Below are 23,568 nucleotides of genomic sequence, written 5' to 3' on the forward strand. Positions count from 1 at the left end.
GCTGGCCCAGGCTGAGGCATCTGAAGTATATCTTACATTCATGGTGAGTTCGCTGGACTTTTTAAGCAGACATAATCAGCTTTATTTTCCTGCAAATCCATTCTACTAAGCAGTGTGGAGGATGGGCGAAAGCAGGCAAGTGGCACCAAGTGGAAGATTTTACAGTAGTTTGAACCAGCTTAACACCTTTCCCTTTTCCTTTCTCACCTAGCAACACTGGTCTGTAGCTCCACACTCTCTAACCTCTCGGAAATCGTTCCAGTTTCCCCCCCTTCAGTTTTGACTCCACCTGCTCTCTCTGGTTCCTGCTTCATTGGTTTAACCTGTGTTTTTTTCTCTCTTCAGGGCAGCAGCATCCACAAGTAGGGAGGAGAACAAGATTCGAGAGACAGTCTCAAAGGCACAGTCAACAAATGTATTGGTTAGCTCAGTCTACTTCGTCCACACGCTGAAGATTAACTTTGGTTATTTGGAGCTTCGGTAACTTACCTTCATTTTTTTCTTTCCCATTTCTTCTCATCTAGTCCCAAGCTCTGGTAGTTTTCATCTGGTCTGATGTTAGGAACACTTCTTTCGTATGGGAATGTTCAGATATCTCAAGTTCAATCAGTTTAAGAATTCAAGTTTTTGCTCTTTCTCTTTCCCCAACCAACTCTCTCCCCTAGTTTTTTTTTTTTTTAATTTATTTATTTGAGAGAGAGAGAGAAAATGAACCCATGTGCACAAGGATCGGTAGGGCAGAGAGAGAGAGAGAGAGAGAGAGAGAGAGAGAGAGAGAGAGTGAGAGAGAGAATCCCAAGCAGGCTCTGTGCTGTGAGCGCAGAGCCAATGTGGGGCACAGTCCCAGGAACTGTGAGATCATGACCTGAGTGGAAATCAGGAGTCAAACACACAATGGACTGAGCCACCCAGGTGCCCCTCCCCTAGGGTTTGTGTAATAATCATGTTAATTGTGCTGTTCACCTAAAGAGGTCTCTGGAGTGTAAAAGGAACAAAATCCCAATGCCCAAAGCTACAGTAAATATCTACTGGGCACTATTTTAAATGCTTTGCATGAATTCATTCATTTAAGCCCACTGTAATATATACTTGTCTTCTACCTTTAAAGGACACATCTCACACAGTGCCTGGGTAGCTCAGTTGGTTAAGTGTCTGACTCTTGATTTCAACTCAGGTCATGCTTTCACATTTTGTGAGTTCGAGCTCCTCATCAGTCTCTCTGCTGTCAGCATAGAGCCTGCTTCAGATCCTCTGTGCTGCCCCCTCGACTGCTCCTCCCCAACGGCTTCTCTCTCTCTCTGTTTCTCTCCCTCTCTCAAAAATGAATAAACCCAAAGAAAACACACCTCATGACAAAAGTATTGTTGTTCCCATTCAGAAATTGAGAGCTTTTGCAATTTAGAGCAGATGAAAAAAATCTGGTATGATTGGGGACTTCCTTGATATTCCCCAAATCTTCCCTCTTCAGCCAGCCAACTTCTACCAGAATCATAGATCTATAGAATTTGAGATTCTCAGAATGAGAGGATTTTGTAGGTATTGTTTTCAGTTCTCCTGGAGAAGCGCCAAGTGCTGGGCCTTGATGCATTGATTACTTCAGTCCTTCATTCATTCACTGTGGACAGATTGTCGACTCTGTCTAGATATTCACTAAAGTGAAGTATGCTCTGCCCATATGGTCATCTGTCTTGCTTCAGCTTCAACACTTTCAGGGAATTCACTACCTCCTGAAACAGCCTGTTCTGTTGTCTCTTTAGTTTGTGGGACTTCTCATTTTGAACCAAATCTATTCCCTTCCAATGTTGTCGCTGGTCACAGTTTTACTTCATGAGACCACCTAGAACAAGTTTAATCTTTCTTCCACATGGCAACACTTTAATTATTTGAAGGCTTTTTTTAAAAAAAATAAATTTCCACCCTCTCTAGCAGGTCTTCTTTTCCATGGCTATATATCTGTAGTTCTTCACGTGACCAGTTTCAAATCTCCTTGGAATCTCAGTGACTTCCTCAGGTTGTACCCCTCCAAACGTACCCATTTCATCTTCCTGAGCCTATGTACACAGTGCTCAACACTCCATATAAGCCTCCAAGCCTGCTCTGTTTTCAGAAGGGTAGAAAGAAGTTACTCTTCCTTCTTTCCTGCTTGTATTAACTCCTAACATTTGGAGTTATGTGCTTGTGTTGGTGTCTGTGCTCCCCTGCAATATAGCAAGAGTGGCAAAGACCATGAAACATTTTGTTTTCAGAGGTATCCCCAGCAGTGTGCCTGGTATGAGTAAGTATGCAGTTAATGTTTGTGGAATGACTGAATAACTTAATTGAGTACATTGTTGTTCTAGCCCAGTCAGCCCATTGTCAGGAAGGAAAACTGAGACCAGAGAAGTCAACGATGGGTGTAAGCAGAGCTAAGACTAGAACTCAGGCCCAGTGACTCCCACTTCAGACCTCGTGAGTGACAGGGCAAATCCAGAGGTCAGGAGGTGGGGAATGGCAGTAGTGGTGGTCAATATGAGACAGCCATTTTACCTCTGAAAGCCAGGCATCTGAGGCTCTTCTGGGGTCCAAGACAAACCGCACGGGAGTAGCCTTTGCATCCCAGCCTCACTTCCAGGTCAGAAGCCTACTCAGTGGGACAGGACTGCATTCGAGGCAGATTTGGGCCTCAGCTGTGTATTCAGGGCTTTTCCAGGGCCCACATAAAGCTCAAATATTGATTCAGCATCTCTCCTCTAAGATCTCCTAAGCTGCACTGGGAGAGGGCTGACAAATAAGAAACAGCCAAGGATGTGCCCAGAGAATTATTCCAGGGAAATGAAATGAAGTGTTGGCAGTACAGTGAAATAAATTCTGGTTTTGTTCTGCTCAAGCTCACTGAGAGGAAGGAAGGAGGCTGAGGCCATTACAGTTCTTAGAAAACAAAGCAAAACTGGTTGTCAGTTACTGCTTGCTCCTGCACGCCTCGTTCATAGATGTGTCTGGCCTGATCACAGGAGAATTATGGCTCTCATTCCATAAACAGCGCTGATCCATATCCTCCCTTGGAGACTCTGAGGGGGATTCTGGATAGTATTTTATGACTTGAAACAACATATAATATAAGCCCCTAATCGGATGGTAATGGTCTACTCTGTCACCTCGTGATATACAAGTGCCAATAACAGCATGAATAATGCATACCATCGTTAAATTCTGTGGTTTTGCATGATTTCATTCGTTCTTCAAAATAGGTATTATCCCCATTTTATAGGTTCAGGAATCAAGGTGCAGAGAGTGCTAATTTTTTTTGAAACCAGATCTGCTAAAGCCAGTTTTCTTAACCCTATGCTCAGTACTTGTATAATGAGTTAAGAAAATCAGTATCGATCTAGGTGTGGTTTTCTGGGTTTTTTTTTAATGTTTATTTATTTTGAGAGAGAGAGAAGCATATGAATGAAGGAGGGGCAGAGAGAGAGGAGAGAGAGAACCCCAAGCAGGCTCCATGCTGTCAGTGCAGAGCCCCACGTGGGGCTCAATCTCATGAACTGTGAGATCATGACCTGAGCCGAAATCAGTAGTCGGATGTTCAACCAACTGATTGACCCAGGCACTCCAGTTCTCCCGTTTCAGACAGAGACTTTCTTCACACATTGCTGTCTTTCTGCCTTGAATGTTCTTACAACACACCCCCACCTAGTTTCTTCTCACCCTTATGCATTCCATGCAAGTGCTGCCTCTTCCAAGAAGCCTTCTTGGTCTGCCCCCCATCCCCTGAGTTTGTATAGCACCACTTTCAGATTTCTGCCATTGCAACAATGACTGTTTGCTTAATATCTTGTTTTCCCCACTGTTACACTGGAAACCCCTTAAGGTCATAGGCCATTTTCTTGTTCTTTTTATCCTTTTCTACTTTATTTTTTATTTCCAAATTTTTATTTAAATTCCAGTTAGTTAACATACAGTGCAATATTGGTTTCAGGAGTGGAATTCAATGAGTCATCACTTACATACAACACCCAGTGCTCATCACAACAAGTGCCCTCCTTAATGCCCCTCACCCATCTAGCCCATCCCTCACCCACCTTCCTCCGTCAACCCTCAGTTTGCTCTTTATCCTTCTGTGTCTCATGGTTTGTTTCCCTCTCTCTTTCCCCCTCCCCCATACATTCATCTGTTTTGTTTCTTAAATTCCACGTATGAGTGAAATCATATGGTATTTGTCTTTCTTTGACTTATTTCACTTAATACACTCTAGCTCCATCCACATCATTGCAAATGGCAAGATTTCATTCTTTTTGATGGCTGAGTAATATTCTGTTGTATGTACACCACATCTTTTTTGTCCATTCATCAGTTGGTGGGCATTTGGGCTCTTTCCACAGTTTGGCCAGAGGCCGTTTCTTATTAAGCCTGTGCCTCCAGTGCCTGGAGTAAGTCAGTGGTCCTGATGGGTTTCAGTTATCAAATGGAAGACAGGCTCTGGAGCACCCAGTAACCATTTGGGCCATGTTTTCTAATCACACTGTGGTAGGATTGGTTTAAATAACTAAGTTCTTCCAGAAGTCAAAGTGTTGCCTTTTGTCAGTGTCCCCAGCTAAGCACTTGACATGAGTAAGTATTCAATAAAGTACCCAGAAAAATTCTACCAAAGAAATACCAAACTAAACAAAAGACATAGCTCAGAGGAGATGAAGAAAGTTATTCAAGGTGGCAAAGCATAGTAGGAATGAGCTGGGACTCTGGAGTAAGGACAACCCGGCTTTAAATCCCAGCTCTGTCACTGCCTGGCGCTTGATCTAGCAAGTGAAGGATTGTTTCTGAAACTCAACTTCTTCATCCGAAAACCAGGGATAATACTAATGCCAACATTAAAGGCCAGCTGTGAGAATTATTTACAATCCTGTGTCTTAGCACGAAACCCAGCATAATGTTAGCACCAGTAAATGGCAGCTATTTTTATATAGCTGCATACTTCTCTCTTTTCTAACAGATATGCAAAGGTCTTGAAATGCATTTTTCTTGAGAAATGCTTTGACACTGAGATACATCCAGAATGTTGCTAATCTGATATGTAGGTAGAGGTGACTAGGTGTCTATGACTCCATATCCATGGCATCTAAAATATGGGACTTGTGTTTTCAGGTTGGTTCTAGGCATATGTAAAATCTTCTTCCACATGCCGCTCTCAAGAAGAATCAGTCACTTGAAGATAGTGCATTTTATAATTTATATTTTATGGTAATTTTTATGTTGCACTTTCTATACTATGAGCTACTTAGGGCAGAAATTGTTTCTAATGTACCTTTCTTTGGGCTTTGCATACAGCGTGATGCCAGGCATATAGTAGATACCTTTTTATTTTTAGCACTTATCACAGCTGTTCTTGAAAGTTTTGTAAAGTATAATTACGTTTAATATATGTCTCTCCTAAGAGGCTGTGAGAAGCAGAGAGTTAAGATAGGAGAGAAACAGGGAGTAAAGATGAGAAAGAAGCTCATTTAATTTTATACCTTCAGGTACCGGGACCTCTGCAAAAAATAGCTCTTTTTCTTTTCTTTTCTTTTCTTTTCTTTTCTTTTCTTTTCTTTTCTTTTCTTTTCTTTTCTGGCCATGGAATGCTGGAGCCAACTGTCCTCTCCATATCCACTGCTGCTCATACTTTGAGAAGAGCTGTTTCTAGGATTGGGATTATAGATGTGACTGCAGGGAGTCCCATGTCTTTGCAGTCTGCTCACTGTTATCTCCCCAGTGTCTACCACAGTGTCAGGTACATAGCAAATACTCAGAAATTACTGAACTTGAATGTTTTCCAACACCTGATAGGGAAACAAGAGTCATGGGAAGGAGTCCCAAAGAGCCTTTGATACACCTGCCTAGGGGAATTCCTTATAGGGGGCTCTCAGACTTCAGAGTGCAGAAGGATCACCTGGAAACATTGTCAGGACATGATTGGAGGTGGGGGTGAGGACGGAGGAGACAAAGTGAGAGAAATTCTAGCCTGGCAGAGAGCACGCAGGCTATTCTAAGGTAATGCTAGCAAAGCTGGAGAACCCGGATGTGTCCAGCAAGCCTGTGATGGGTGATAGGGGAGGCAGTGACAGAATCCAGGCAGGGGTAAAAACATCAGTGTAGCCTAGTAACTTGGTGTGGACCCTAATCACAGGACTAGACATGAGTCTCCGGGAGACAGGTTGATTAGAGCAAAGTAGGACGCCTGTCCTGGGGGCACCAGGATGCCGAGGACATGAGTGAGGCAGAGTTCAGAAACAAGACTGGACTGATGGGCTGCGGTCCTTCTGTATGACACAGACACAGATCCAGCATCTCGCCGTAGTAGCTTGCCTCTTGTGTTGTAGTCGTCATGCTGCATGGCAGTGACCTGCTTGTATTTCTGTCTCCCTCCCTACGTGGTGAGCAACTTGAGGGCATGGGCCATGTGCTGTTGTTGTTCTTGTTCTTATTATTATTGCTGCTATTATGTTTCTTCATATCTTTGGTACTTAGTTCAGAGCTTGGCACATGATATCTATCCGTTAAGTGTTTACTGAATGATGGCATGAGTGGATGGGTGGGTGGATTTGTGAATGATTTATTTTCCTTCCATCCCCTGACCCCACATTGGGAGACAGGTGTTTAAATCCTCCTGGCAGGAAAGCAGGGCACTCCCAGGAGCTGGAGCAGGTCAGAATATGCATGTGGGAATTAAGTGGTCTCAGCTGTGGGGAAAGGCAAACCAAAGAGGTGGGGATCAGCAAAGGGAAAACTTTGAATAACTAGTCATTAGTCATTGACCTTGGTGTGGCTGAATCGGTCATTCTAGTCTTTTTTTTTTTTTTTATCAGAACAGTTTATCAGAAGGATGGTGGGGAGGGTGAGAAGGAGGGAGAAGAGGTTTAGTTCATGCAGTTACTTTATTCATATTTTCAATTTCACACTTTATAAGATTCTTATAACACACATTTATTATTGTCCCTTTAAAGATGGGGAAACCAAATAATTTGCTTAAGGTCACAGTGCTGCTCCAGGGCAGTCCAGAACTGGAGGCACTCTCTAGTGAGTGTTTAACTTAGGGCTGTGAGGATAGAAGACGGATATTATGAATGCATTGCATGCCTAGGGAGAGGGATTTCTATTCAGTACTATTCAGTACTATTTCAGTACCCTTGACATACACAACTGGCCCATCAAGACATGGAAAACTCTTAGGACAGATTTCATCAACCCTCAATTTGTTTTTACATAGTTTTATTATATTGATTAATCTAATTAGCAGCCATAGGAAAGTGGTATTTACTTAGTTAATAATCAGCATTTTGGGGGCACACATACTCTGTGGCATTTGGCATTAGAGACACAAGAATAATGAAAATATGATTATCCTTTGTTGAGCAACTAGAAGTGTGCTAACATTTCCCACACATTTTCCTAATTCCTCCTCACGTGAATTCTAATGAGTAGATATTATCATCTCCAACTGACAGGTGAAAAAAGGAAGGCCCAAAAGGTTAACTAACTTAGCTCTACCATTTTCACATTCTGAACTTGGATGGTTCTTTTTGACTTTAGCCCCCATATTCTTGTTATTACAGCGTGCATGTATCAGGGGTTCATAATCCATTCGGAGAGGCAGATTGTAAATGTATAATTAAATATAATAAATGATGTAAGTGCCTTAATAGAAGTTACAAAGCACTGGTGGGGCTAATCAGTTCTTCAACCAGAGAAGGCAGCAGTGTGGAGGTGATGTGCAAATTGGGCCTTAAATGAGACCTAGTTTTATATCTGAAACCAAGTAACATTGTGTGTCAGTAATACTTCAATTAAAAAAAAAAAAGGGCCTGGGTGGCTCAGTCGGTTTAGTGTCTGACTCCTAATTTCTGCTCAGGTCATGATCTCATGGTTCGTGGAATTGAGCCCCATGTGCGGCTCTGCACTGACAGAGTGAAAAATGTGAGTGAAAAATGTGAAAAAAACCAAAAACCTTTAAATGAGGAATATTTTTAAAGAAAGTACTCATCCACCTTGTGTGTTAAAATAACTTTAAATATGTGAAAAATGTGAGTGAAAATACGAAAAAAAAACTTTAAATGAGCAATAGTTTGTAAAGAAACTACTCATCTGCTGTGTGTGTTAAAATAACTTTAAATTCTCAGCAAATAACTGGTGGGCAGAAAAATATGTTCCATGTATGCAAGCTTCCCTTTGCTTGAGTGCCCATCACCTCCTATGCTGCCTGGGGACTTGCCTTCTTTCCACACAATACTGTTGGCCGCTACGCCTGGGTTCCTTTTCATGGTTAAACTGATGGTCCATCTGTTCCCAATGAAAAGTACAAATATTCTGACACAAACCTTGAATATAGAACTGTCACAGAGTCAAGGTAGAGCTGTCAAACATCTCTTCTGAGGGGCAGAGTACATTTTTAGGGACGTGTTCCTGTAACTATGTTTGTCTTTCCAGGCGGTGGGGCAATCAAGAATGTTTCAGGAGATTTCCTGCTGGTACTGGAGGAGTTTGTGCATAGATCTAAGTAATAAATGTGCAGTCACTACACATAGGAGAGGAACATTCAGCATCCTATGATGGGATGTATAATTGACTTCCTCAGCACCATCTTCACATGTTTTATTTCCCCTTCCTTTCTGTTGTGTCTTTTCACTAATCTTTCCTACTAAGTTACCAAAACACACTTTCAAAAACCTATTCTTTGCTTTCTGTCCTCAGGTTTTTTTTTCCTAAATATTGCCTCAGACAGTGTTGCAGTTGTCTGCCCTAGGCTCCTTGAAGGTGGTCCATTGTGTTAACTCAAGGTTCTGGAGCCCTAAAGCCTGGTTTGAATTATCGCTCCATAGCCTACCACCATGCAAACTATTTAATATGAATTTCCCCACCTGTAAAATGGGGTGATGATAGCACTGATTTCACTGAGTTGGTGTGACATCAAATGAGATAATGCTCGTAGAAGACATTTCTGGTGCCTAGGGAGATCTTCAGAAAATGTTAGCTACTAGGACTTTTTTCTAGCACAGTTCTTGGTAGACAGCAGATGCTTGAATATGTTTGTTAAATGGCAGAAGAGGACGTAAGTCATGGAGAAAATGACTGGCCTCTTTAAGGACCCAGAGTTAGTGACAGAGCTGAACTGTGATCTGCCTCTTTTAAACCAAGGACATTTCTTTTTCTAGCAGGCTTTCTTCTTTTGAAAATACCCTTTGTCTACATTTTAATCTTTGAAAATAGGTTTGTGTTATTTCTATTTGTTTTTATTTTTATTTATTTCTATTTCTTTTTTTTTAACGTTTGTTTTTATTTTTGAGACAGAGAGAGACAGAGCATGAACGGGGGAGGGTCAGAGAGAGGGAGACACAGAATCTGAAACAGGCTCCAGGCTCTGAGCTGTCAGCACAGAGCCCCACACAGGGTTCAAACTCTCAGACCGCGAGATCATGACCTGAGCCGAAGTCGGCCGCTTAACCGACTGAGCCACCCAGGCGCCCCTATTTATTTCTATTTCTAAATGCCTCCTACTTTCAAAAAACTTGTTTCATGAAAAGCCATACAATATAGTATTGACTGCCACTTAACAGATATTAAAAAAAAAAAAATAATGGAAAAACAAAGCAAGAGGAGCTGGGGAATTATATCCAAAGCCATAAACTGAACTAGAGACAAAAGCTTGAGCTCCGTGTTTGGTTCTGTGTACCTGGCAGTCAGGTGCATGTCCATGCGCGCCCAGAGAAAGTCCTGGAGTTGGAGCCTCAGCGGTCTATATGGAGCTCCTCCATATAATTCTAGTGAGCTTTCCCTTGCCGATATGTCTACATTCTCTCTTGAAATGTTTACTAAAAACCAGAAGATCAAATTCAAAGGCTGGGCAGTTATCAGACAGTCTTTCAAGTACCAAGACCTGGGTAAGTAGCAGTAGATGTAGATCAGCGTATTTAGTGTTCACCCGAGGAGCTCATGAGTGAAAGTGCAGCTGGTCCACAGCACCATAATCCTGTGTTTCTTCCAGCTGCTCAGGCAAAAGGTCAAGTTGGAGAGTAGATTGAGTCTGATGTTCAAGCTGGACATATCCTTTAGACAGGCTACAGATGGCCTGTGGTTTAGCCTGTCAGATCAGTCACTGCTTGCACTTTACAAAATGTTGGTCCAACCAAGGACACCTTTGTTACCATACTTTACAATTTGCCCTCCAGGCTTCAACATGATCACGGACAATTAGAAGCTAGCAGGGCAGCATGCAGATTCTGTGTTCAGTTATTTGTCCTGCCAGCTGCAACGTGGACCTCCCTAACTCTAAACCAATGCCTAAAGTGTTAATTGGCATTGCCCAACAAGGAAGGGAGTCTCCAGCCACTGAGAAAAAGAACATGCATTTTCCATTTTATATGACATGAAGAGAAAATGCTATCTTGGTGAATTATCTCCTGTCCTGGATGATATGCAGAGAAAGTATTCAGAATCCAAAAAGTGCAGCCTAATGTCAGAAAGCTGTTCTTTTTGATTGCATCTTCACAGAGCTACTCTTTCAAATATCATGGTCAAATATATTTGCTTCTGAATGCTTCTGAAGCAACACTATTTTCAAAAGCTGGAAAACATCAATCATCTATACACCCATCTATCCAGTGATCCATTCATGCAACAAAGATTTACTTCCATATACTCCATGGAAGAGTTTTGTAGTCATCATAGGCATATAGACTTGAAACATTGTGGTCCCTAAGGTCCAAGAACTTAAAGAAAAGAAATATATACTCTTTAGGTTGAAAGGAAGTTTCAATTTATTTAGTCTAGCTCTCTATGTAAGAAGTCTGGTAGGGCAAATTTGATTTGCAGAAAAATAATTATTTTTAAAGGCTGAGGAATAATAAGGGGTTAAGAGTTGTAAAAGTAAACTGCTATGAATTCTCAGGTTGTGGAAAGATGTCTTTGAGCCAGAGGCTATCTGGGAAGGCTTCATGCAGGAAGTGGCATTTATTTGCTTCTTAAGGTGTGATCTAGTGAGTTGAATGGTGGCCCCCCAAAATGTGTCCATGTGCAAATCCCTAAAACCTTTGTATATTACTCTATTTTTTTTTATTTTTAATGTTTCTATTTATTTTTGAGAGACAGAGGATGAGTGGGGGAGGGACAAAGAGACAGGGAGACAGAATCTGAAGGAGGCTCCAGACACTGAGCTGTCAGCACAGAGCCTGACGCGGGGCTCCAACTCATGAACTACAAGATCATGACCTGAGCTGAAGTCAGATGCTTCACTGACTGAGCCACCCAGGTGCCCCCAAAATTAACAAAAAATTAATAGAGAGGGGTACCTGGGTGGCTCAGTCAGTTAAGCGTCCGACTCTTGGTTTCAGCTCAGGTCATGATCTTAGTTTTGTGAGTTCAAGCCCCACACCGGGCTCTGTGCTTATAGCAGGGAGCCTATTTGGGATTTTCTCTCTCCACCTCTCTCTCTCTCTCTCTCTTTCTCTCTCTGCCCGTCCCCTGCATTTTCTCTCTCTCAAAATACATAAACTTTAAAAGAAATTTAAAAGAGAACAAAAGGAAAAGAGAATAAATTAACCAATTAGGTGGTGGGTCTGACTCTGGTTTACTTATTTTCATACCGAGAATCCTCCAATGTTTCCACCTTTTTAAAAGAATTTCAAAATCTCCATCCTCCAGACTTTCTGCATGCCAACTCTGATGTGTCTTTTGTGTGCTAGTCTTTACTACACCGGCCCTTGCCTGTGCAGGAAATGCATACTGAACTGTGCAGAATTCTTTGGCATTCGCTGTTTTCTTACCTTGGTATCCTCACCCACTGTCTCCTCAATGTGGATATTCATTCAGTTTTATTTCTTCCTCTTAATCTCCACTCTCTAAGGCCAAACATAGGCCAACATCAGTGATTCATTTGTTCAATTCGTTTATTTGACCAGGACTGGAGAACTTTGTCTTAACGCATGGAAAACGTTTACTTTCCAATCCTGTCTTTCCCATTTGGCACCGTTGACCTACGTGACAGTGGCAGTTTCAGCTTTGTGGGTCCACAGTGCTTTGTGTATGCCAGTTCTCACAGATTCTTTTGAATAAATGATCCCCTGGCTGGAGCCTATTCATGTGAGCATGCTATCCTGGCTAGAACGAAACTCACGAAGTGTGTTTGCAATTAATTAAAATACTTAATTTAACTGTTTGGTAAAATTTGCTAAGATTCATGTACAATGTGAGATTGGTATTACCCAGAGAGCCCTGTTTCTTCCAAGATCCCTTTGCTACTTGTCTAGTACAACACCAGCGCTCACCTGGCTTGCCTCAGCTCCGAGTTGTCTTCAGCTTTGCTGCCTTGAATCCGTTCTCCATCTTGCATTCACAGGGATCTAGTTTCTAGAGCACAGATCAGATTGTGCCCACCCCTGCCTAAAGCACTCCGATGGCTTCTCTGTGTTTTCAGGGTAAAGTCCACGCTCCTGAGTCACAAGACCCTACAGGATCTCCTCCCAGCTCAAGTCTTCAGAGAAAATGCTCCTCATTTTCTTGCCACTCCGTTCACCTTTGCTGTTCCTTCTTTCTGGAATAATGCTCCCCCACCCCAACAGACAAATAACTCTTATTTATCTCTTATATGACTATTCCCCCACCCCCTGCCTAGGTCTGAGCTTTTGTTTGTATAGCATTCTATATATTCTCTATGGTAGCATGTTTCACAATAGGTTTTAATTGCATGCTAATTTTTATCTAAACGCTGTGAAACTGAGGATTCATAAGGGTGATGCTCATTTCTATCTCGTTCACATATTAACACAAGGGTCTGAGATAAGATAGCACTCAATGGTTAATTGTTAAGTTTAGTGGAGCCTTATTAACAAAACTAACAACACACATATTCTATTAAAAAAAAAAATTCTTGGGCACCTGGGTGGCTCAGTAAGCTAAGCAGCCAACTCCTGGTTTCAGCTCAGGTCATGATCTCACAGTTTCATGAGTTTGAACCCCGTTTCTGGGTCTGTGCTGGCAGTACAGAGCCTGCTTGGGATTCTCTCTCTCCCTCTCTCTTTCTCTGCCCCTCCCCTGCTCACACTGTCTTTCTCAAAATAAATAAATAAACTTAAAAAACTTAAAAAAAATTCTTCCATAAGCATGGTGTTTTCTCATTTCATATCACTAAACTGGTTACATACAGAAAATGGAATGACCCTTCTGGAGTCTGTTGTAGCCTCACCTAGCTGTCCAAGAGAAAGAAAATGCTCTGCACAAAGGAATGTTCACCTGTTTCCTGGGACCACTCCCAGGCCTGAAGTGCCTGGTGAAAACTGGGATCGTCAAGTTAGGACCATCAGCAAAACGATAATAATCTGTACTTGTTGAGTGCCTTTGATGTGACAGAGCTTTTAATGTACATTGTTTTTTCCTTTTGTAGGCTCAGAACTACCTTATAAGGCAGTATCATCATGGCTCCTTTATATGAGGAAGCTGAGCTCGGAGGTAAGTAACTTGCCCAAGGATTCCAGTGTCAGTAAGTCTCAGAGCCAGAATTCAGTCAGGGCTGTCTCATTCCAGTGCCTTTGTTCTCCGGATTTCAACACGTTGTCTCTCTCAGGACTTCCCATACATGCCAGCTGGGAATGAAGTAGACACTGGGAAAATCTGCCTGAGTGGACTTAGGGAATAGTGAGTCTCTCCTAGGAACAGAATGTCAGGAAAATGAGACTATCCATCTCCATCATCCTTGCTCACAAATAAATCCCTTTTGTGAGCCCACTGCCTAGGTGAGGATAAGAAATACGAGTTTTTGAAAAGTTTTAAAGGCAGGTGAAAGACTTCTCTTTCAAAATCTGTGTTTACCAATACCCACTCAGCAGCGAGCTCCGAAGGCCGGGGAATGCCCCTTCGGCCGGTGAGCAGTGCTGCTGCAAACAGCTGTTCATTATCACAGCGCCACAGCATCGTCAAGTGTCTGCAGTATTAAAGTAAATCCTTGCCTCTCTGACCCCTGCCAGATCCAGTCATCCAAGAGATGGCTCCTGAGATACATCTCAACAAGCTGCGTGAAAAACAAGAACTTGATAGTCCAGCTGTTACCAAATGGGAAACTTCCTATTATTCCAAGGTGTGTTATGCTAAATGACCAATCATTTTTTATTGATTCTCAGTGCTCTTTGTCAGGATGTCCTGAGTACATAATCCCTGCTGATCTTGTGGTCCTTGGAAATGACAGCTAAAGCCAGCAGCTGGCTTAGTGGAAGGGTGAGATTAAGATAGCAGTGTCTCTTCTGCTGCATTATTCATATAAGGAAGCCCATTCACTAATGGCCATGCAGGACTCCTATTAACTCTTGGTGCTTAAGAACAAGAGTGGAGGATCAAAGTCTTAGCAAAAGTACAAGTATAAGCTTATGTGAAAATGTCAATAATTTTTAGGTATTTTATTCCCATAGCTTAAGGCTTTAAATTCTGAGTTCGAGAAAGATAGGCTGATGTCCGTGACCATTTCATTTCCCCTGGCTGGTAAGAATATGTACCACATGTCGCCTCAAACAGACCTGTGGATTGGGTAAATGAGTGACTCAACCACTCAGCTCCTTTAAGGAAACTTGCAGAAACTTATCCCTCATTTTTTGGTATTTAATGTGCATATGCACATGCACATATGTATGTGTGTGTGTTTGTGTATACATGCATATATATACATGAATACACATGTATATAAACATGCATGCATACATGTGTGTATGTCTGTATTTATATCTATCTATCTGTCTATCCATCTATCGATTATTTTAAAGGATTGGCTCACATCTCTCACTTGATTGTGGAGGCTCGGTGAGTCCAAAATCTGGTGTCATAGGCCAGAAGACTGGAGCTGTAGGGAAGAATTGCAGTTTGAATCCAAAGGCCATCTGCTGGCAGTATTTCTTCTTGCCCTGGGAAAGTCAGTCTTTGTTCTACAAAGGCCTTCAACACACTGGATGAGGCCTGTCACATTATGGAGAGCAATCTGTTTTATTCAAGGCCTATCAATTTAAGTATTAATCTTGTCCAATAGCACTCTCGAAGGCACATCCAGAATAATGTTTGACTAAATATCTGGGCACCCATGGCCCATCCATGTTGGCACATAAAATTGCCATCAGTCAGCTTCTCATCACTTTGCTGCATTACTTTGCATTCTCACCAGTAATGTATGAAAGTTCCAGTTGTTTTGCATCCTTGTCAGCCCTTGGTATTTTCAATATTTTTATTTTTGCCATTTTAATAGTGATAGTATAGAGATTAAAACAGTGCATTTTTTAATGCTTATTTACTTATTTTGAGAGTGAGAGAGAGAGCAAACAAGTGGGGTAGGGGCAGAGAGAGAGAGAGAGGGAGAGAGAGGGAGAGAATCCCAAGCTGGCTCCACGCTGAACATGTTCTCAGCTCAGAGCCTGATGTGGGGCTAGATCTCACAACCAGGAGATCATGAGTCAGAGGCTTAAGTGACTGAGCCACACAGGTGCTGCTAAAACAGTGGTTTTTGATTTGCATTGTCCTGATGGCTAATAATGTTGAGCTTTTTGAGTACTTGTTTCTCATTCTTATGTTCTCTTTTGTGAAGTTCAGGACCTTTGCCCATTTTTGATTAGGTTGTTTTATTATTGAGTTTTAAAGATTTGTTATATATTGTAGGTAAAGTCCATTGTTGGATGTGTAATTTGCAAATATATTCACCCAGTATGTATCTCATTGTATCTTTGGCAGACCAAAGTTTTGAGTTTGGGTGAAACTCATTTTATCAGTCTTTCTCTTTTCTGACTTTTGTGTCATTTTTACAAACTCTTTACCCTTTTTCCATGTCTCAAAGATTTTCTTTTTTTTTTCCTAAATGTTCTGTAGCTTTATGTTTTAAATTTATAATTATGATTTGAATTAAAATTTGTAAAATGTGTGAGGTATAGGTCAAAGTTCACTTTTTATATATAGAAGCCCATTTGTTCCAACACCATTTAATGAAAAGATGACCCTTTCTCAGTTGAATTATCTTTGCACCTTTGTCAAAGTTCAAATGGCCATATCTGTATGGCTATATTTCTGGACTCTAACTTTTATCCCAATGATCTATATGTCTATCTCTTTGGTATTAGCAAAGTTTTACTGTCGTATCCTAATTTAATTATTGTAGCTTTATAGTAAGTCTTAAAGTCATGGTTTGATTTCTCAAATTTGGTTGTTCTTTTTCAGAATACCTGTCCTATTTTTTCCCCTACATATGAACTTCCTGCTACCCTGTACCACATGTTCTGCTTCAGGCTAATTCTTGTGTCAAGATAATACCCTGTTTCCTTCTGCCTCTAGGCCTTTGCTCAGGGTGCCTTCTCTACTTATGTCCTTCCCTGCCATTTGCTCTCAGAGTCCCAGCCATGTTTTACCATGCAGATCAAATCCTATGAAGTCCCTTGGCTTGTGTTTGTACCTAATATACAACATTGGGTGAGCTGAGTGATGTGAATCATAGCACAATGCAGAGGAGATGAGAGAACTAGAGAATCCACTGCTCTCCTAGACTTTCTTTTTTTATGTTTGTTTATTTTCGAGAGAGAGAGATAGAGTACAAGGAGGGGGGAGAGGCAGAGAGAGAGGGAGACACAGAATCCGAAGCAGGCTCTAGGCTCTGAGCTGTCACTACAGAGCCTGATGAGGGGCTTGAACCCCATGAACTGCAAGATCTTGACCTGAGCCAGTTGGACACTTAACCAACTGAGTCACCTAGGAGCCCCTCTCCTGCACTTTCTGCCAGGGCTTTTAGGAGCTGAAGTGAAACTTTGCCTTTGCTGAACTCCAGCCAGTTGCCTCTCACAAATCCATTACTGATAAGATGAATGGATAGAAGAGAATGCCTTCACAGGTGTGTTTTCATTCTGAAGGCAACAAATATTCAGAGTTGACAACGGAGGTGAAAGGTGGCATTTTGGGACAATATATTCTTTTAAACCATGCTGTTCAGACAGGTGACAGTTTGCCCCATGGAAGAGTTGGCATTTCCATAGCACTGTATCCATTCAGACCTCTTGGCATACCATATAGTGAAGGTCAAGGTCAGATTTCTATTCTTTTTCCCAAGAATAAAGCAGAGACAGAAAGTTGAATTTGCTTCTTCCACCTGCCAAGAAGGAAGGAAATTAGCATATCCTGAGCATTCATTAGTTAAATTTCTGTACCAGGTATTTCATATACTGCAGTTATTATACACTAATCATTTCGCTCTGCTCTTACCACCAAGATAGGTGAGGTTATCTTCATTTTACAGGTGTGGAAAGTAAATTTAGGAGACTTGACTAGGGTTAGCTATTTAGTAACAATTGAGCCTCAGTGCACCTGCAGCACTCACAAGCACACACACAAATCAGAGTGGACAGTTAAGTGGGAGACCTATGATGTATGGGATGTGTAAGAGGGATACCGTGAGCTGACACCATTGAACTCTGAGTGTATATTGTAAGTTGTTAAGGAACTCTTTGATGTTTATGAATATCTTTGAGTTATTTAATGATGTAGCTTATATTTGGGTTAATTTTGCTCCATTTACTTGTAAACCACTGTCATTTTGTCAACTATCATGACATTTCCTTGAGGGCACTTCAGAACAGACACGGAAAGTTTAGTTCTCTGCCATAGAGAAGCTGGTGTCGAAGGAATGCGACTGAGAAGAATGTAGGCAACAGAGAGAGGGGACCAGAGCGGGCCACAGCTGATCACAACTTGCTGAGATATTGCTGCTCCCAGTGATTGATAAAGAAAGATTTTTATTTTTTTTACTTTTAATGCTTTCATACTTGGATTTAAAATTTTTCACAGATAAGATTAACTTAGAGGATAAAGGGGCAGAATTCACTAAGGAGGCTAATGTCTATCCATTGAAGGTAATTGAATAATCTTAATCTCCTCTAGTTTCTGTTTATCGGCTAAAACACAGTCTTTAGTACAGTTAATATGGCCTGTATGATAGGGACCCTGGTAATGTGCCTCATCTCCTCTCTTGTCTCTCTGCATTGCACAGTTACTGAACTGCTGTATTTCATGCACCCCAAATAATTCCTCTGCTCAGGGTACTCCTCCAATATCTACCACCTTTCCTGTGTAAGACTAATTCCTATAATGATAATGGGAACTTTATTAATTAGAAATTATGTTTATTAGGGTGTCTGGGTGGCTCAGTTAAGCGTATGACTCTTGGTTTCAGTTCAGGTCATGATCTCATGGTTGTGGGTTCGAGCCCCATGTCGGGCTCTGCGCTGACAGCACTGAGTCTGCTTGGTTTCTCTCTCTCTCTCTCTCTCTCTCTCTCTCTCTCTCTCTCTCTCTCTCTCTGCCTCTCTCTCTTTCTCTCTCTCTCTCTCTCTCTCTCTCTCTCTCTCTGCTCTTCCTCACTTGTACTCTCTCTCTCTAAATAAATAAAGAAACTTAAAAAAGAAATTATTTTTATTAGTAGTAATTAATTAATTAATTAATTAATTAATTTCATTTAGCAAGAGAGGAACCATACTTTGTGGAGTTTAACACAAACATTTTACAGGCTGCACTAGTCATGGCTCTATTGAAATGACCCAGCATAGCTGGTGGCTGAAGTAGAGATTGCTGAGAAACTTCCAGTTATGTTGACACACACGCACGCGCGCACACACACACACACACACACAGAAGCAGTGGAGACCCTATGTCAAAGGGAGATTTTATTTTTTTTAAGTTTATATAGCTTTGTAGTTCCTGAGAGATTTCAGAATTGGGAAGGAATGCGTAGTGTATTTTGATATATGTGTTGTGCATAATGAACTAGACTATATTAATGTTCTTTGTGAGATGTAAGGAAAGATTAGAATTCACTTTTAATTACCTTTTGTTGATGGGCTATACTATGTACAATTCCGTGATTCCATGAAGAAACTGGGCCATATCGGCTTCCAGCTTGTGTTCAGATTATACTTCCACTCGTTCTTCATGTTTCAGCTAAGTCACATCCTCTGGAAAGCTTTCCTTTACCTCTGAGTCTACATCAGATCCTAATGTAGCCTTTACCAAGTTACATTGTAAATGCACCTTTAGTTGTCTTTTTCCTCCCATATGCTGGAATATCTATACAGGCTAGGCCTGTATCTATTTTGTTAATCATTGTGTTCCTGCACTTAGCATCTGGAGTGGCACAGAATATAAACTTCAAAGATTCAGAGAAGGAAAATAAAAGGGGAAAAAAAAATGACTGTATTATGATTAAGTCATATAGTTATCATGGGGCATTGGAAATCTTTTTCTCCTGGCTGCTGTATAGGTGATCATTTAGTAAATGTCTGTTGAGTCTTTGCTTGTGCAAGAGCTGTTTTGGGCACTTGGATGAAAGAGAGATGGAAACTAATCATGTCCTTGTCCTAAAGAAGTATGCACTTTGCACACTGAGTGAGACAGAGTTAAAAGTTAATTGAATTCCTATTTTGTTGATTACAATAAGCATTTTTTATGGACTACTTATAATGCTATAAGATATTTCTCTTTTCAAATTATTTTTAATATTTGACGACCATCTAAAAAAATGCCTGCACCATCCAAAAGAAGCCCCCCGCAATATCTTGATGGCAACACTCAGGCCAAGAAAAGATCCAGAAAGAAAATAAAAAGCTTCTCTTGGATGCACTCTAAAAATTTGCTTCTTAACCATGAAGAGGCTTTTTCCAAAGCATTTATGGGAGTAAGGAAGAAAAGTCTGCAAGAGCATGAGTAAATGTGAATTATATCACGATACAAGGATAGTTTGGAGGTGAGCTCAGAGAAGGTGAGGACAGTAGGAATTGTGAAGTGCTTCAAAGAAGCTGAGCATCTCACATGAAGAAATGTATTTATTATCATATCTTGGTCGTGGATTCCTTAATTCACTGGAAGTATGCATTGTTAGTCTTATACTGCAATCAACTCAAGTTCATAACTCCTGTAGCCAGGGGCTGCCTCACATTCATTTCTCTGTCCATCATGCTTTATACCTGGTAGTTGCCCTCATGTCTGGGCTCAGAAAAATGTACAAAGCAAGATAATTCAAAACAAGAGATAATCAGAGGATTATTGATTTTTTTTTTGCCTTTGGTGTTTTTGCCTTCTTTTTAATATTTTTCTTGAAGCACTATTCAAATAGCTTTCTATTGCCATAAATGCAGCTTGATGTAGTGAAAAATTGAACTCCTGTTTCTTGACTCCATCCTTCGTGACAGTGAATTTATATGCCTTAGCTCAGCTAATCTTCACATCAGGCTTCAGTACTAAATATTATGTGCTAGCCCCATTTTGTAGATAAAGGAACTCAGCTTCAGGGAGGAAGACTGACTTGCCCAGAGACACACAGTTAGCAAGACCCAGAGGCTGCAGTCACACTGAAGTGTCTGGGCTTAAAGCATGTATATTCCTTCTGCTGCAGCACCTATTAAGAAACAGGAAGCACATTGGGACTCCATTTTCCATTTTCCAAGGGGTATGCACATCACTCTACTTCTCTGAATCTGTTTTCTGTGTTAAGTGGGGGACAACAACATCTATCTAATGAGTAATAGATACTAACTATTGATGTGTCTATGAACATTATCCATAGTCCTCATTACAGTCTTGAATAGGCATTAATATTCCCATTTTACAGATGAGGAAAGCATGTTTCAGAGATATTTAGGAACTGGCCATACATCACATAGATGGATGGTAATGCTAGAGCTGAGATTTGAACCCAAGTATGTCTGATTCAATCCAGTTACAGTTCCACTATTACCTGGGGGCCAGATTGTAGATGCTTTCAGCTTTGTGGGCCATCAGTCTGTTTTGCAACTATCAACACCATCATTGTAGTGTCAGAGAAGCTATAGGCAACATGCAAAGAAATGAACGTGGCTGGGTTCCAATAAAATTTATTTGTGGACATTTCAATTTTTCTAAACGTCAATAATGTAAAAACCATTCTTCAACCTCAGCCAGGTGATCAAAGTTAAGATCATCAGTGAAAAGTTGTGCAACTAGTATATCAACACCCTTGGTATGTGATGAGAATGGGACTCTACATTTATGTCCTTCCTCCACAAAACCTATAAACCCAATCTAACTGAGAAAAACACCAGATCCAAATTGAAATGCACTCTACAAAATACCAGGCCAGTATTCATCAAAATTATCAAGAGTCTGAGAAACAGTCACGGCCAAGAGGAGCTGAAGAGCCATGATGACGGAATGTAATATGGTATCTTGGATGGGATTCTGGAACAGAAATAAACACTAGGGGGCTCCTGAGTGGCTCAGTCAGTTAAGTTGTCATTTAGGTCATGATCTCGTGGTTTGTGAGTTCGAGCCCTACATTGGGCTCTGTGCCGACAGCTCAGAGCCTGGAGCTTATTTCAGATTCTGTGTCTCCCTCTCTCTCTCTGCCCCTCCCCCACTCCCACTCTGTCTCTCTCTCTCAAAAGTAAATAAACATGTTTTTAAAAAACAACATTAGGGTAAAAGTAAAGAAATCCTAATAAGATATTGACTTTAGTTAATAATAATGTTTCAATATTAGTTGTGACAATCATGCCATAGTAATGTAAAATGATAATAATTGGGTAAACCAGGTGTGGGGAACATGGGAGCCCTTTGTGATATGCTTGCAACTTTTTTGTAAATCTAAAACTATTCTAAAGAAAAAAGTTTATTAAATGTTTTTGAAAAAATGTAAGCTCCGCCCTTCCCATCTGCAAAAAAAAAAAAAAAAAAATCAGGGGCCATAGAAAAAGCAGATGGTGGGATAAATGTGGCCTCACAGGCCATAGTTAGCTGTCCACTGCACTCTGCTATTCGGCCTCTGTACCTTCCTTACTGGGCTAGTCAAAGAAGATGGTGCATGTAATAGTACTTTGTAAAGGTGCAAGCTGTTATGTAGATGATAGCTTTATTTGTGCAATTAGTATATGTTTTTTCATCTAACAAACATTTACTGAGTGACTACTGTGTACAAGGTACATTGCTAGATTTTGACCAGTGACGGTAGGAAGGACACAAGCCCTGCCTTGAGCATCTGGAGATTTAGGCGTTTATATGAATTGCCACAATGCTACAAAAGACAAAATTAGTCACCGTGTATGGCATACCAACTACAAAAGATTTGTAAAGGAAGGAGTGATAAATCTTTATGGTGAGAAAAGGGAAAGATTTTCAAGGAGGAAGTGATGTTTGAACTGAGTCTTACGTGATAAATATGAGCTCACGTAGGAGTAAAAGAGTTGAAGGTGAGGGGGAGGACAAGGGAGCCAGAGGACAATACAGGCAGAAGGAAGAGCCTGAATAGAAGGCTGGACATATGAGAGAGGAAGGCATGATTTGAAATTAACAGGAGGTTTGTTATGTCTGAGACACATGACATTATTCTGGTGTCTCCTGAGCACCCATTGCACACTGGACATTATACAAGTGCATTTCATGTACAGCTGCTTATAGTCCTTATTGTCTGGTAGGCTTCTGAAGTATATTTCTGTCATTGGCTGAATTCTTCCTCCCCCCAAGTTTTTATGTTGGAATGCTAACTGCCAGGTCCTCAGAATGTGACTGTATTTGGAGATGGGGTTTTTAAAGAGGTAATCAAATTAAAATGACATCATTATGGTGGGCCCTAATCACATACAACAGGTGTCCTTGTAAGAAGAGATTAGGACACATACAGAGGAAAGACCATGTGAAGACACAGGGAGAAGATAGCCATCTACAAGCCAAGGAGGGAGACCCTCAGAAGAAACCAAACCTGCTGATTCCTTGATTTCAGACTTTTGTCCTCCAGACACATGAGGAAATAAATTTACATCATTTAAGACAGTCTATGGTACCTTGTCATGGAAGCTTTAGAAAACCAACATAATCTTCTACAAACTTCTTTAATTATTTATATCTCTCCAACTCTCCTGTTGTTACTCCAGTCCAAAGCAATGTCATCTTGTACTATTACTATCTTCTCTTAAATAGTTACTCATATTTACTCTCGCAGCCCTCCAAACAGTTGCTCGCCTAACCTTAAGATGCAAAATGCCATCATGCCACTTCTCTTCAGTGACTATATATGGTGAAGCTTGAGATCAGAAGACCAAACAGAAGAACATTGCATTAGTTGGAGCAAAAAATGGTAGGGGCTTGAAATAAGACCAATGGAGTGGGGACACAGAGGAAGGGAGAAACCAGATGGACTTTGAAGGCAAAATCCAAAGAAATGGAGAGCTCATTAAATGGTGGGGAAGGAGAATAGAGATGGATCATGAATGTCTCTCAGATAGTTACATATGTAGAATTCTTGCCACACAGAGCGGATAATTTTAAACTCTCCCTTCTTCATATGACAAAATCATTTTCAGTAATGATGATGTAATAATTGATAAATCATTACTTTCTTAATTTGTGCTTTGAAAACAATAACACACAAAAGGAGAATACATTTAAATTGTAAAGCCATTGTTCAAATTCATTAAGATGTTCTATATACTTTTACTAAATATTTGTTGTTTGTGTTTTCCAAACAAAAACATTAACACCTCCCAGTTCACATTTATTTCAATATTTTAAACTTAACACAAATGAAAACTCCAAGCG

The 23,568-nt window shown here is 40.8% G+C and overlaps 1 long non-coding RNA gene across 1 annotated transcript in view; it reads left to right on the forward strand.

Annotated features, from left to right (window-relative positions):
• The first annotated feature begins 349 nt into the window (after positions 1-349).
• Positions 350-23,568, forward strand: part of LOC123380446 — a 43,734-nt gene continuing 20,515 nt past the window's right edge. The window contains exons 1-3 of the long non-coding RNA XR_006586209.1: positions 350-480; positions 13,385-13,449; positions 13,965-14,074. This is a non-coding gene — a long non-coding RNA (uncharacterized LOC123380446). The remainder of the gene's footprint in view (positions 481-13,384; positions 13,450-13,964; positions 14,075-23,568) is intronic.

The sequence above is a fragment of the Felis catus genome, chromosome D1, assembly GCF_018350175.1.
Source record: "Felis catus isolate Fca126 chromosome D1, F.catus_Fca126_mat1.0, whole genome shotgun sequence".
Lineage (NCBI taxonomy): Eukaryota > Metazoa > Chordata > Mammalia > Carnivora > Felidae > Felis > Felis catus.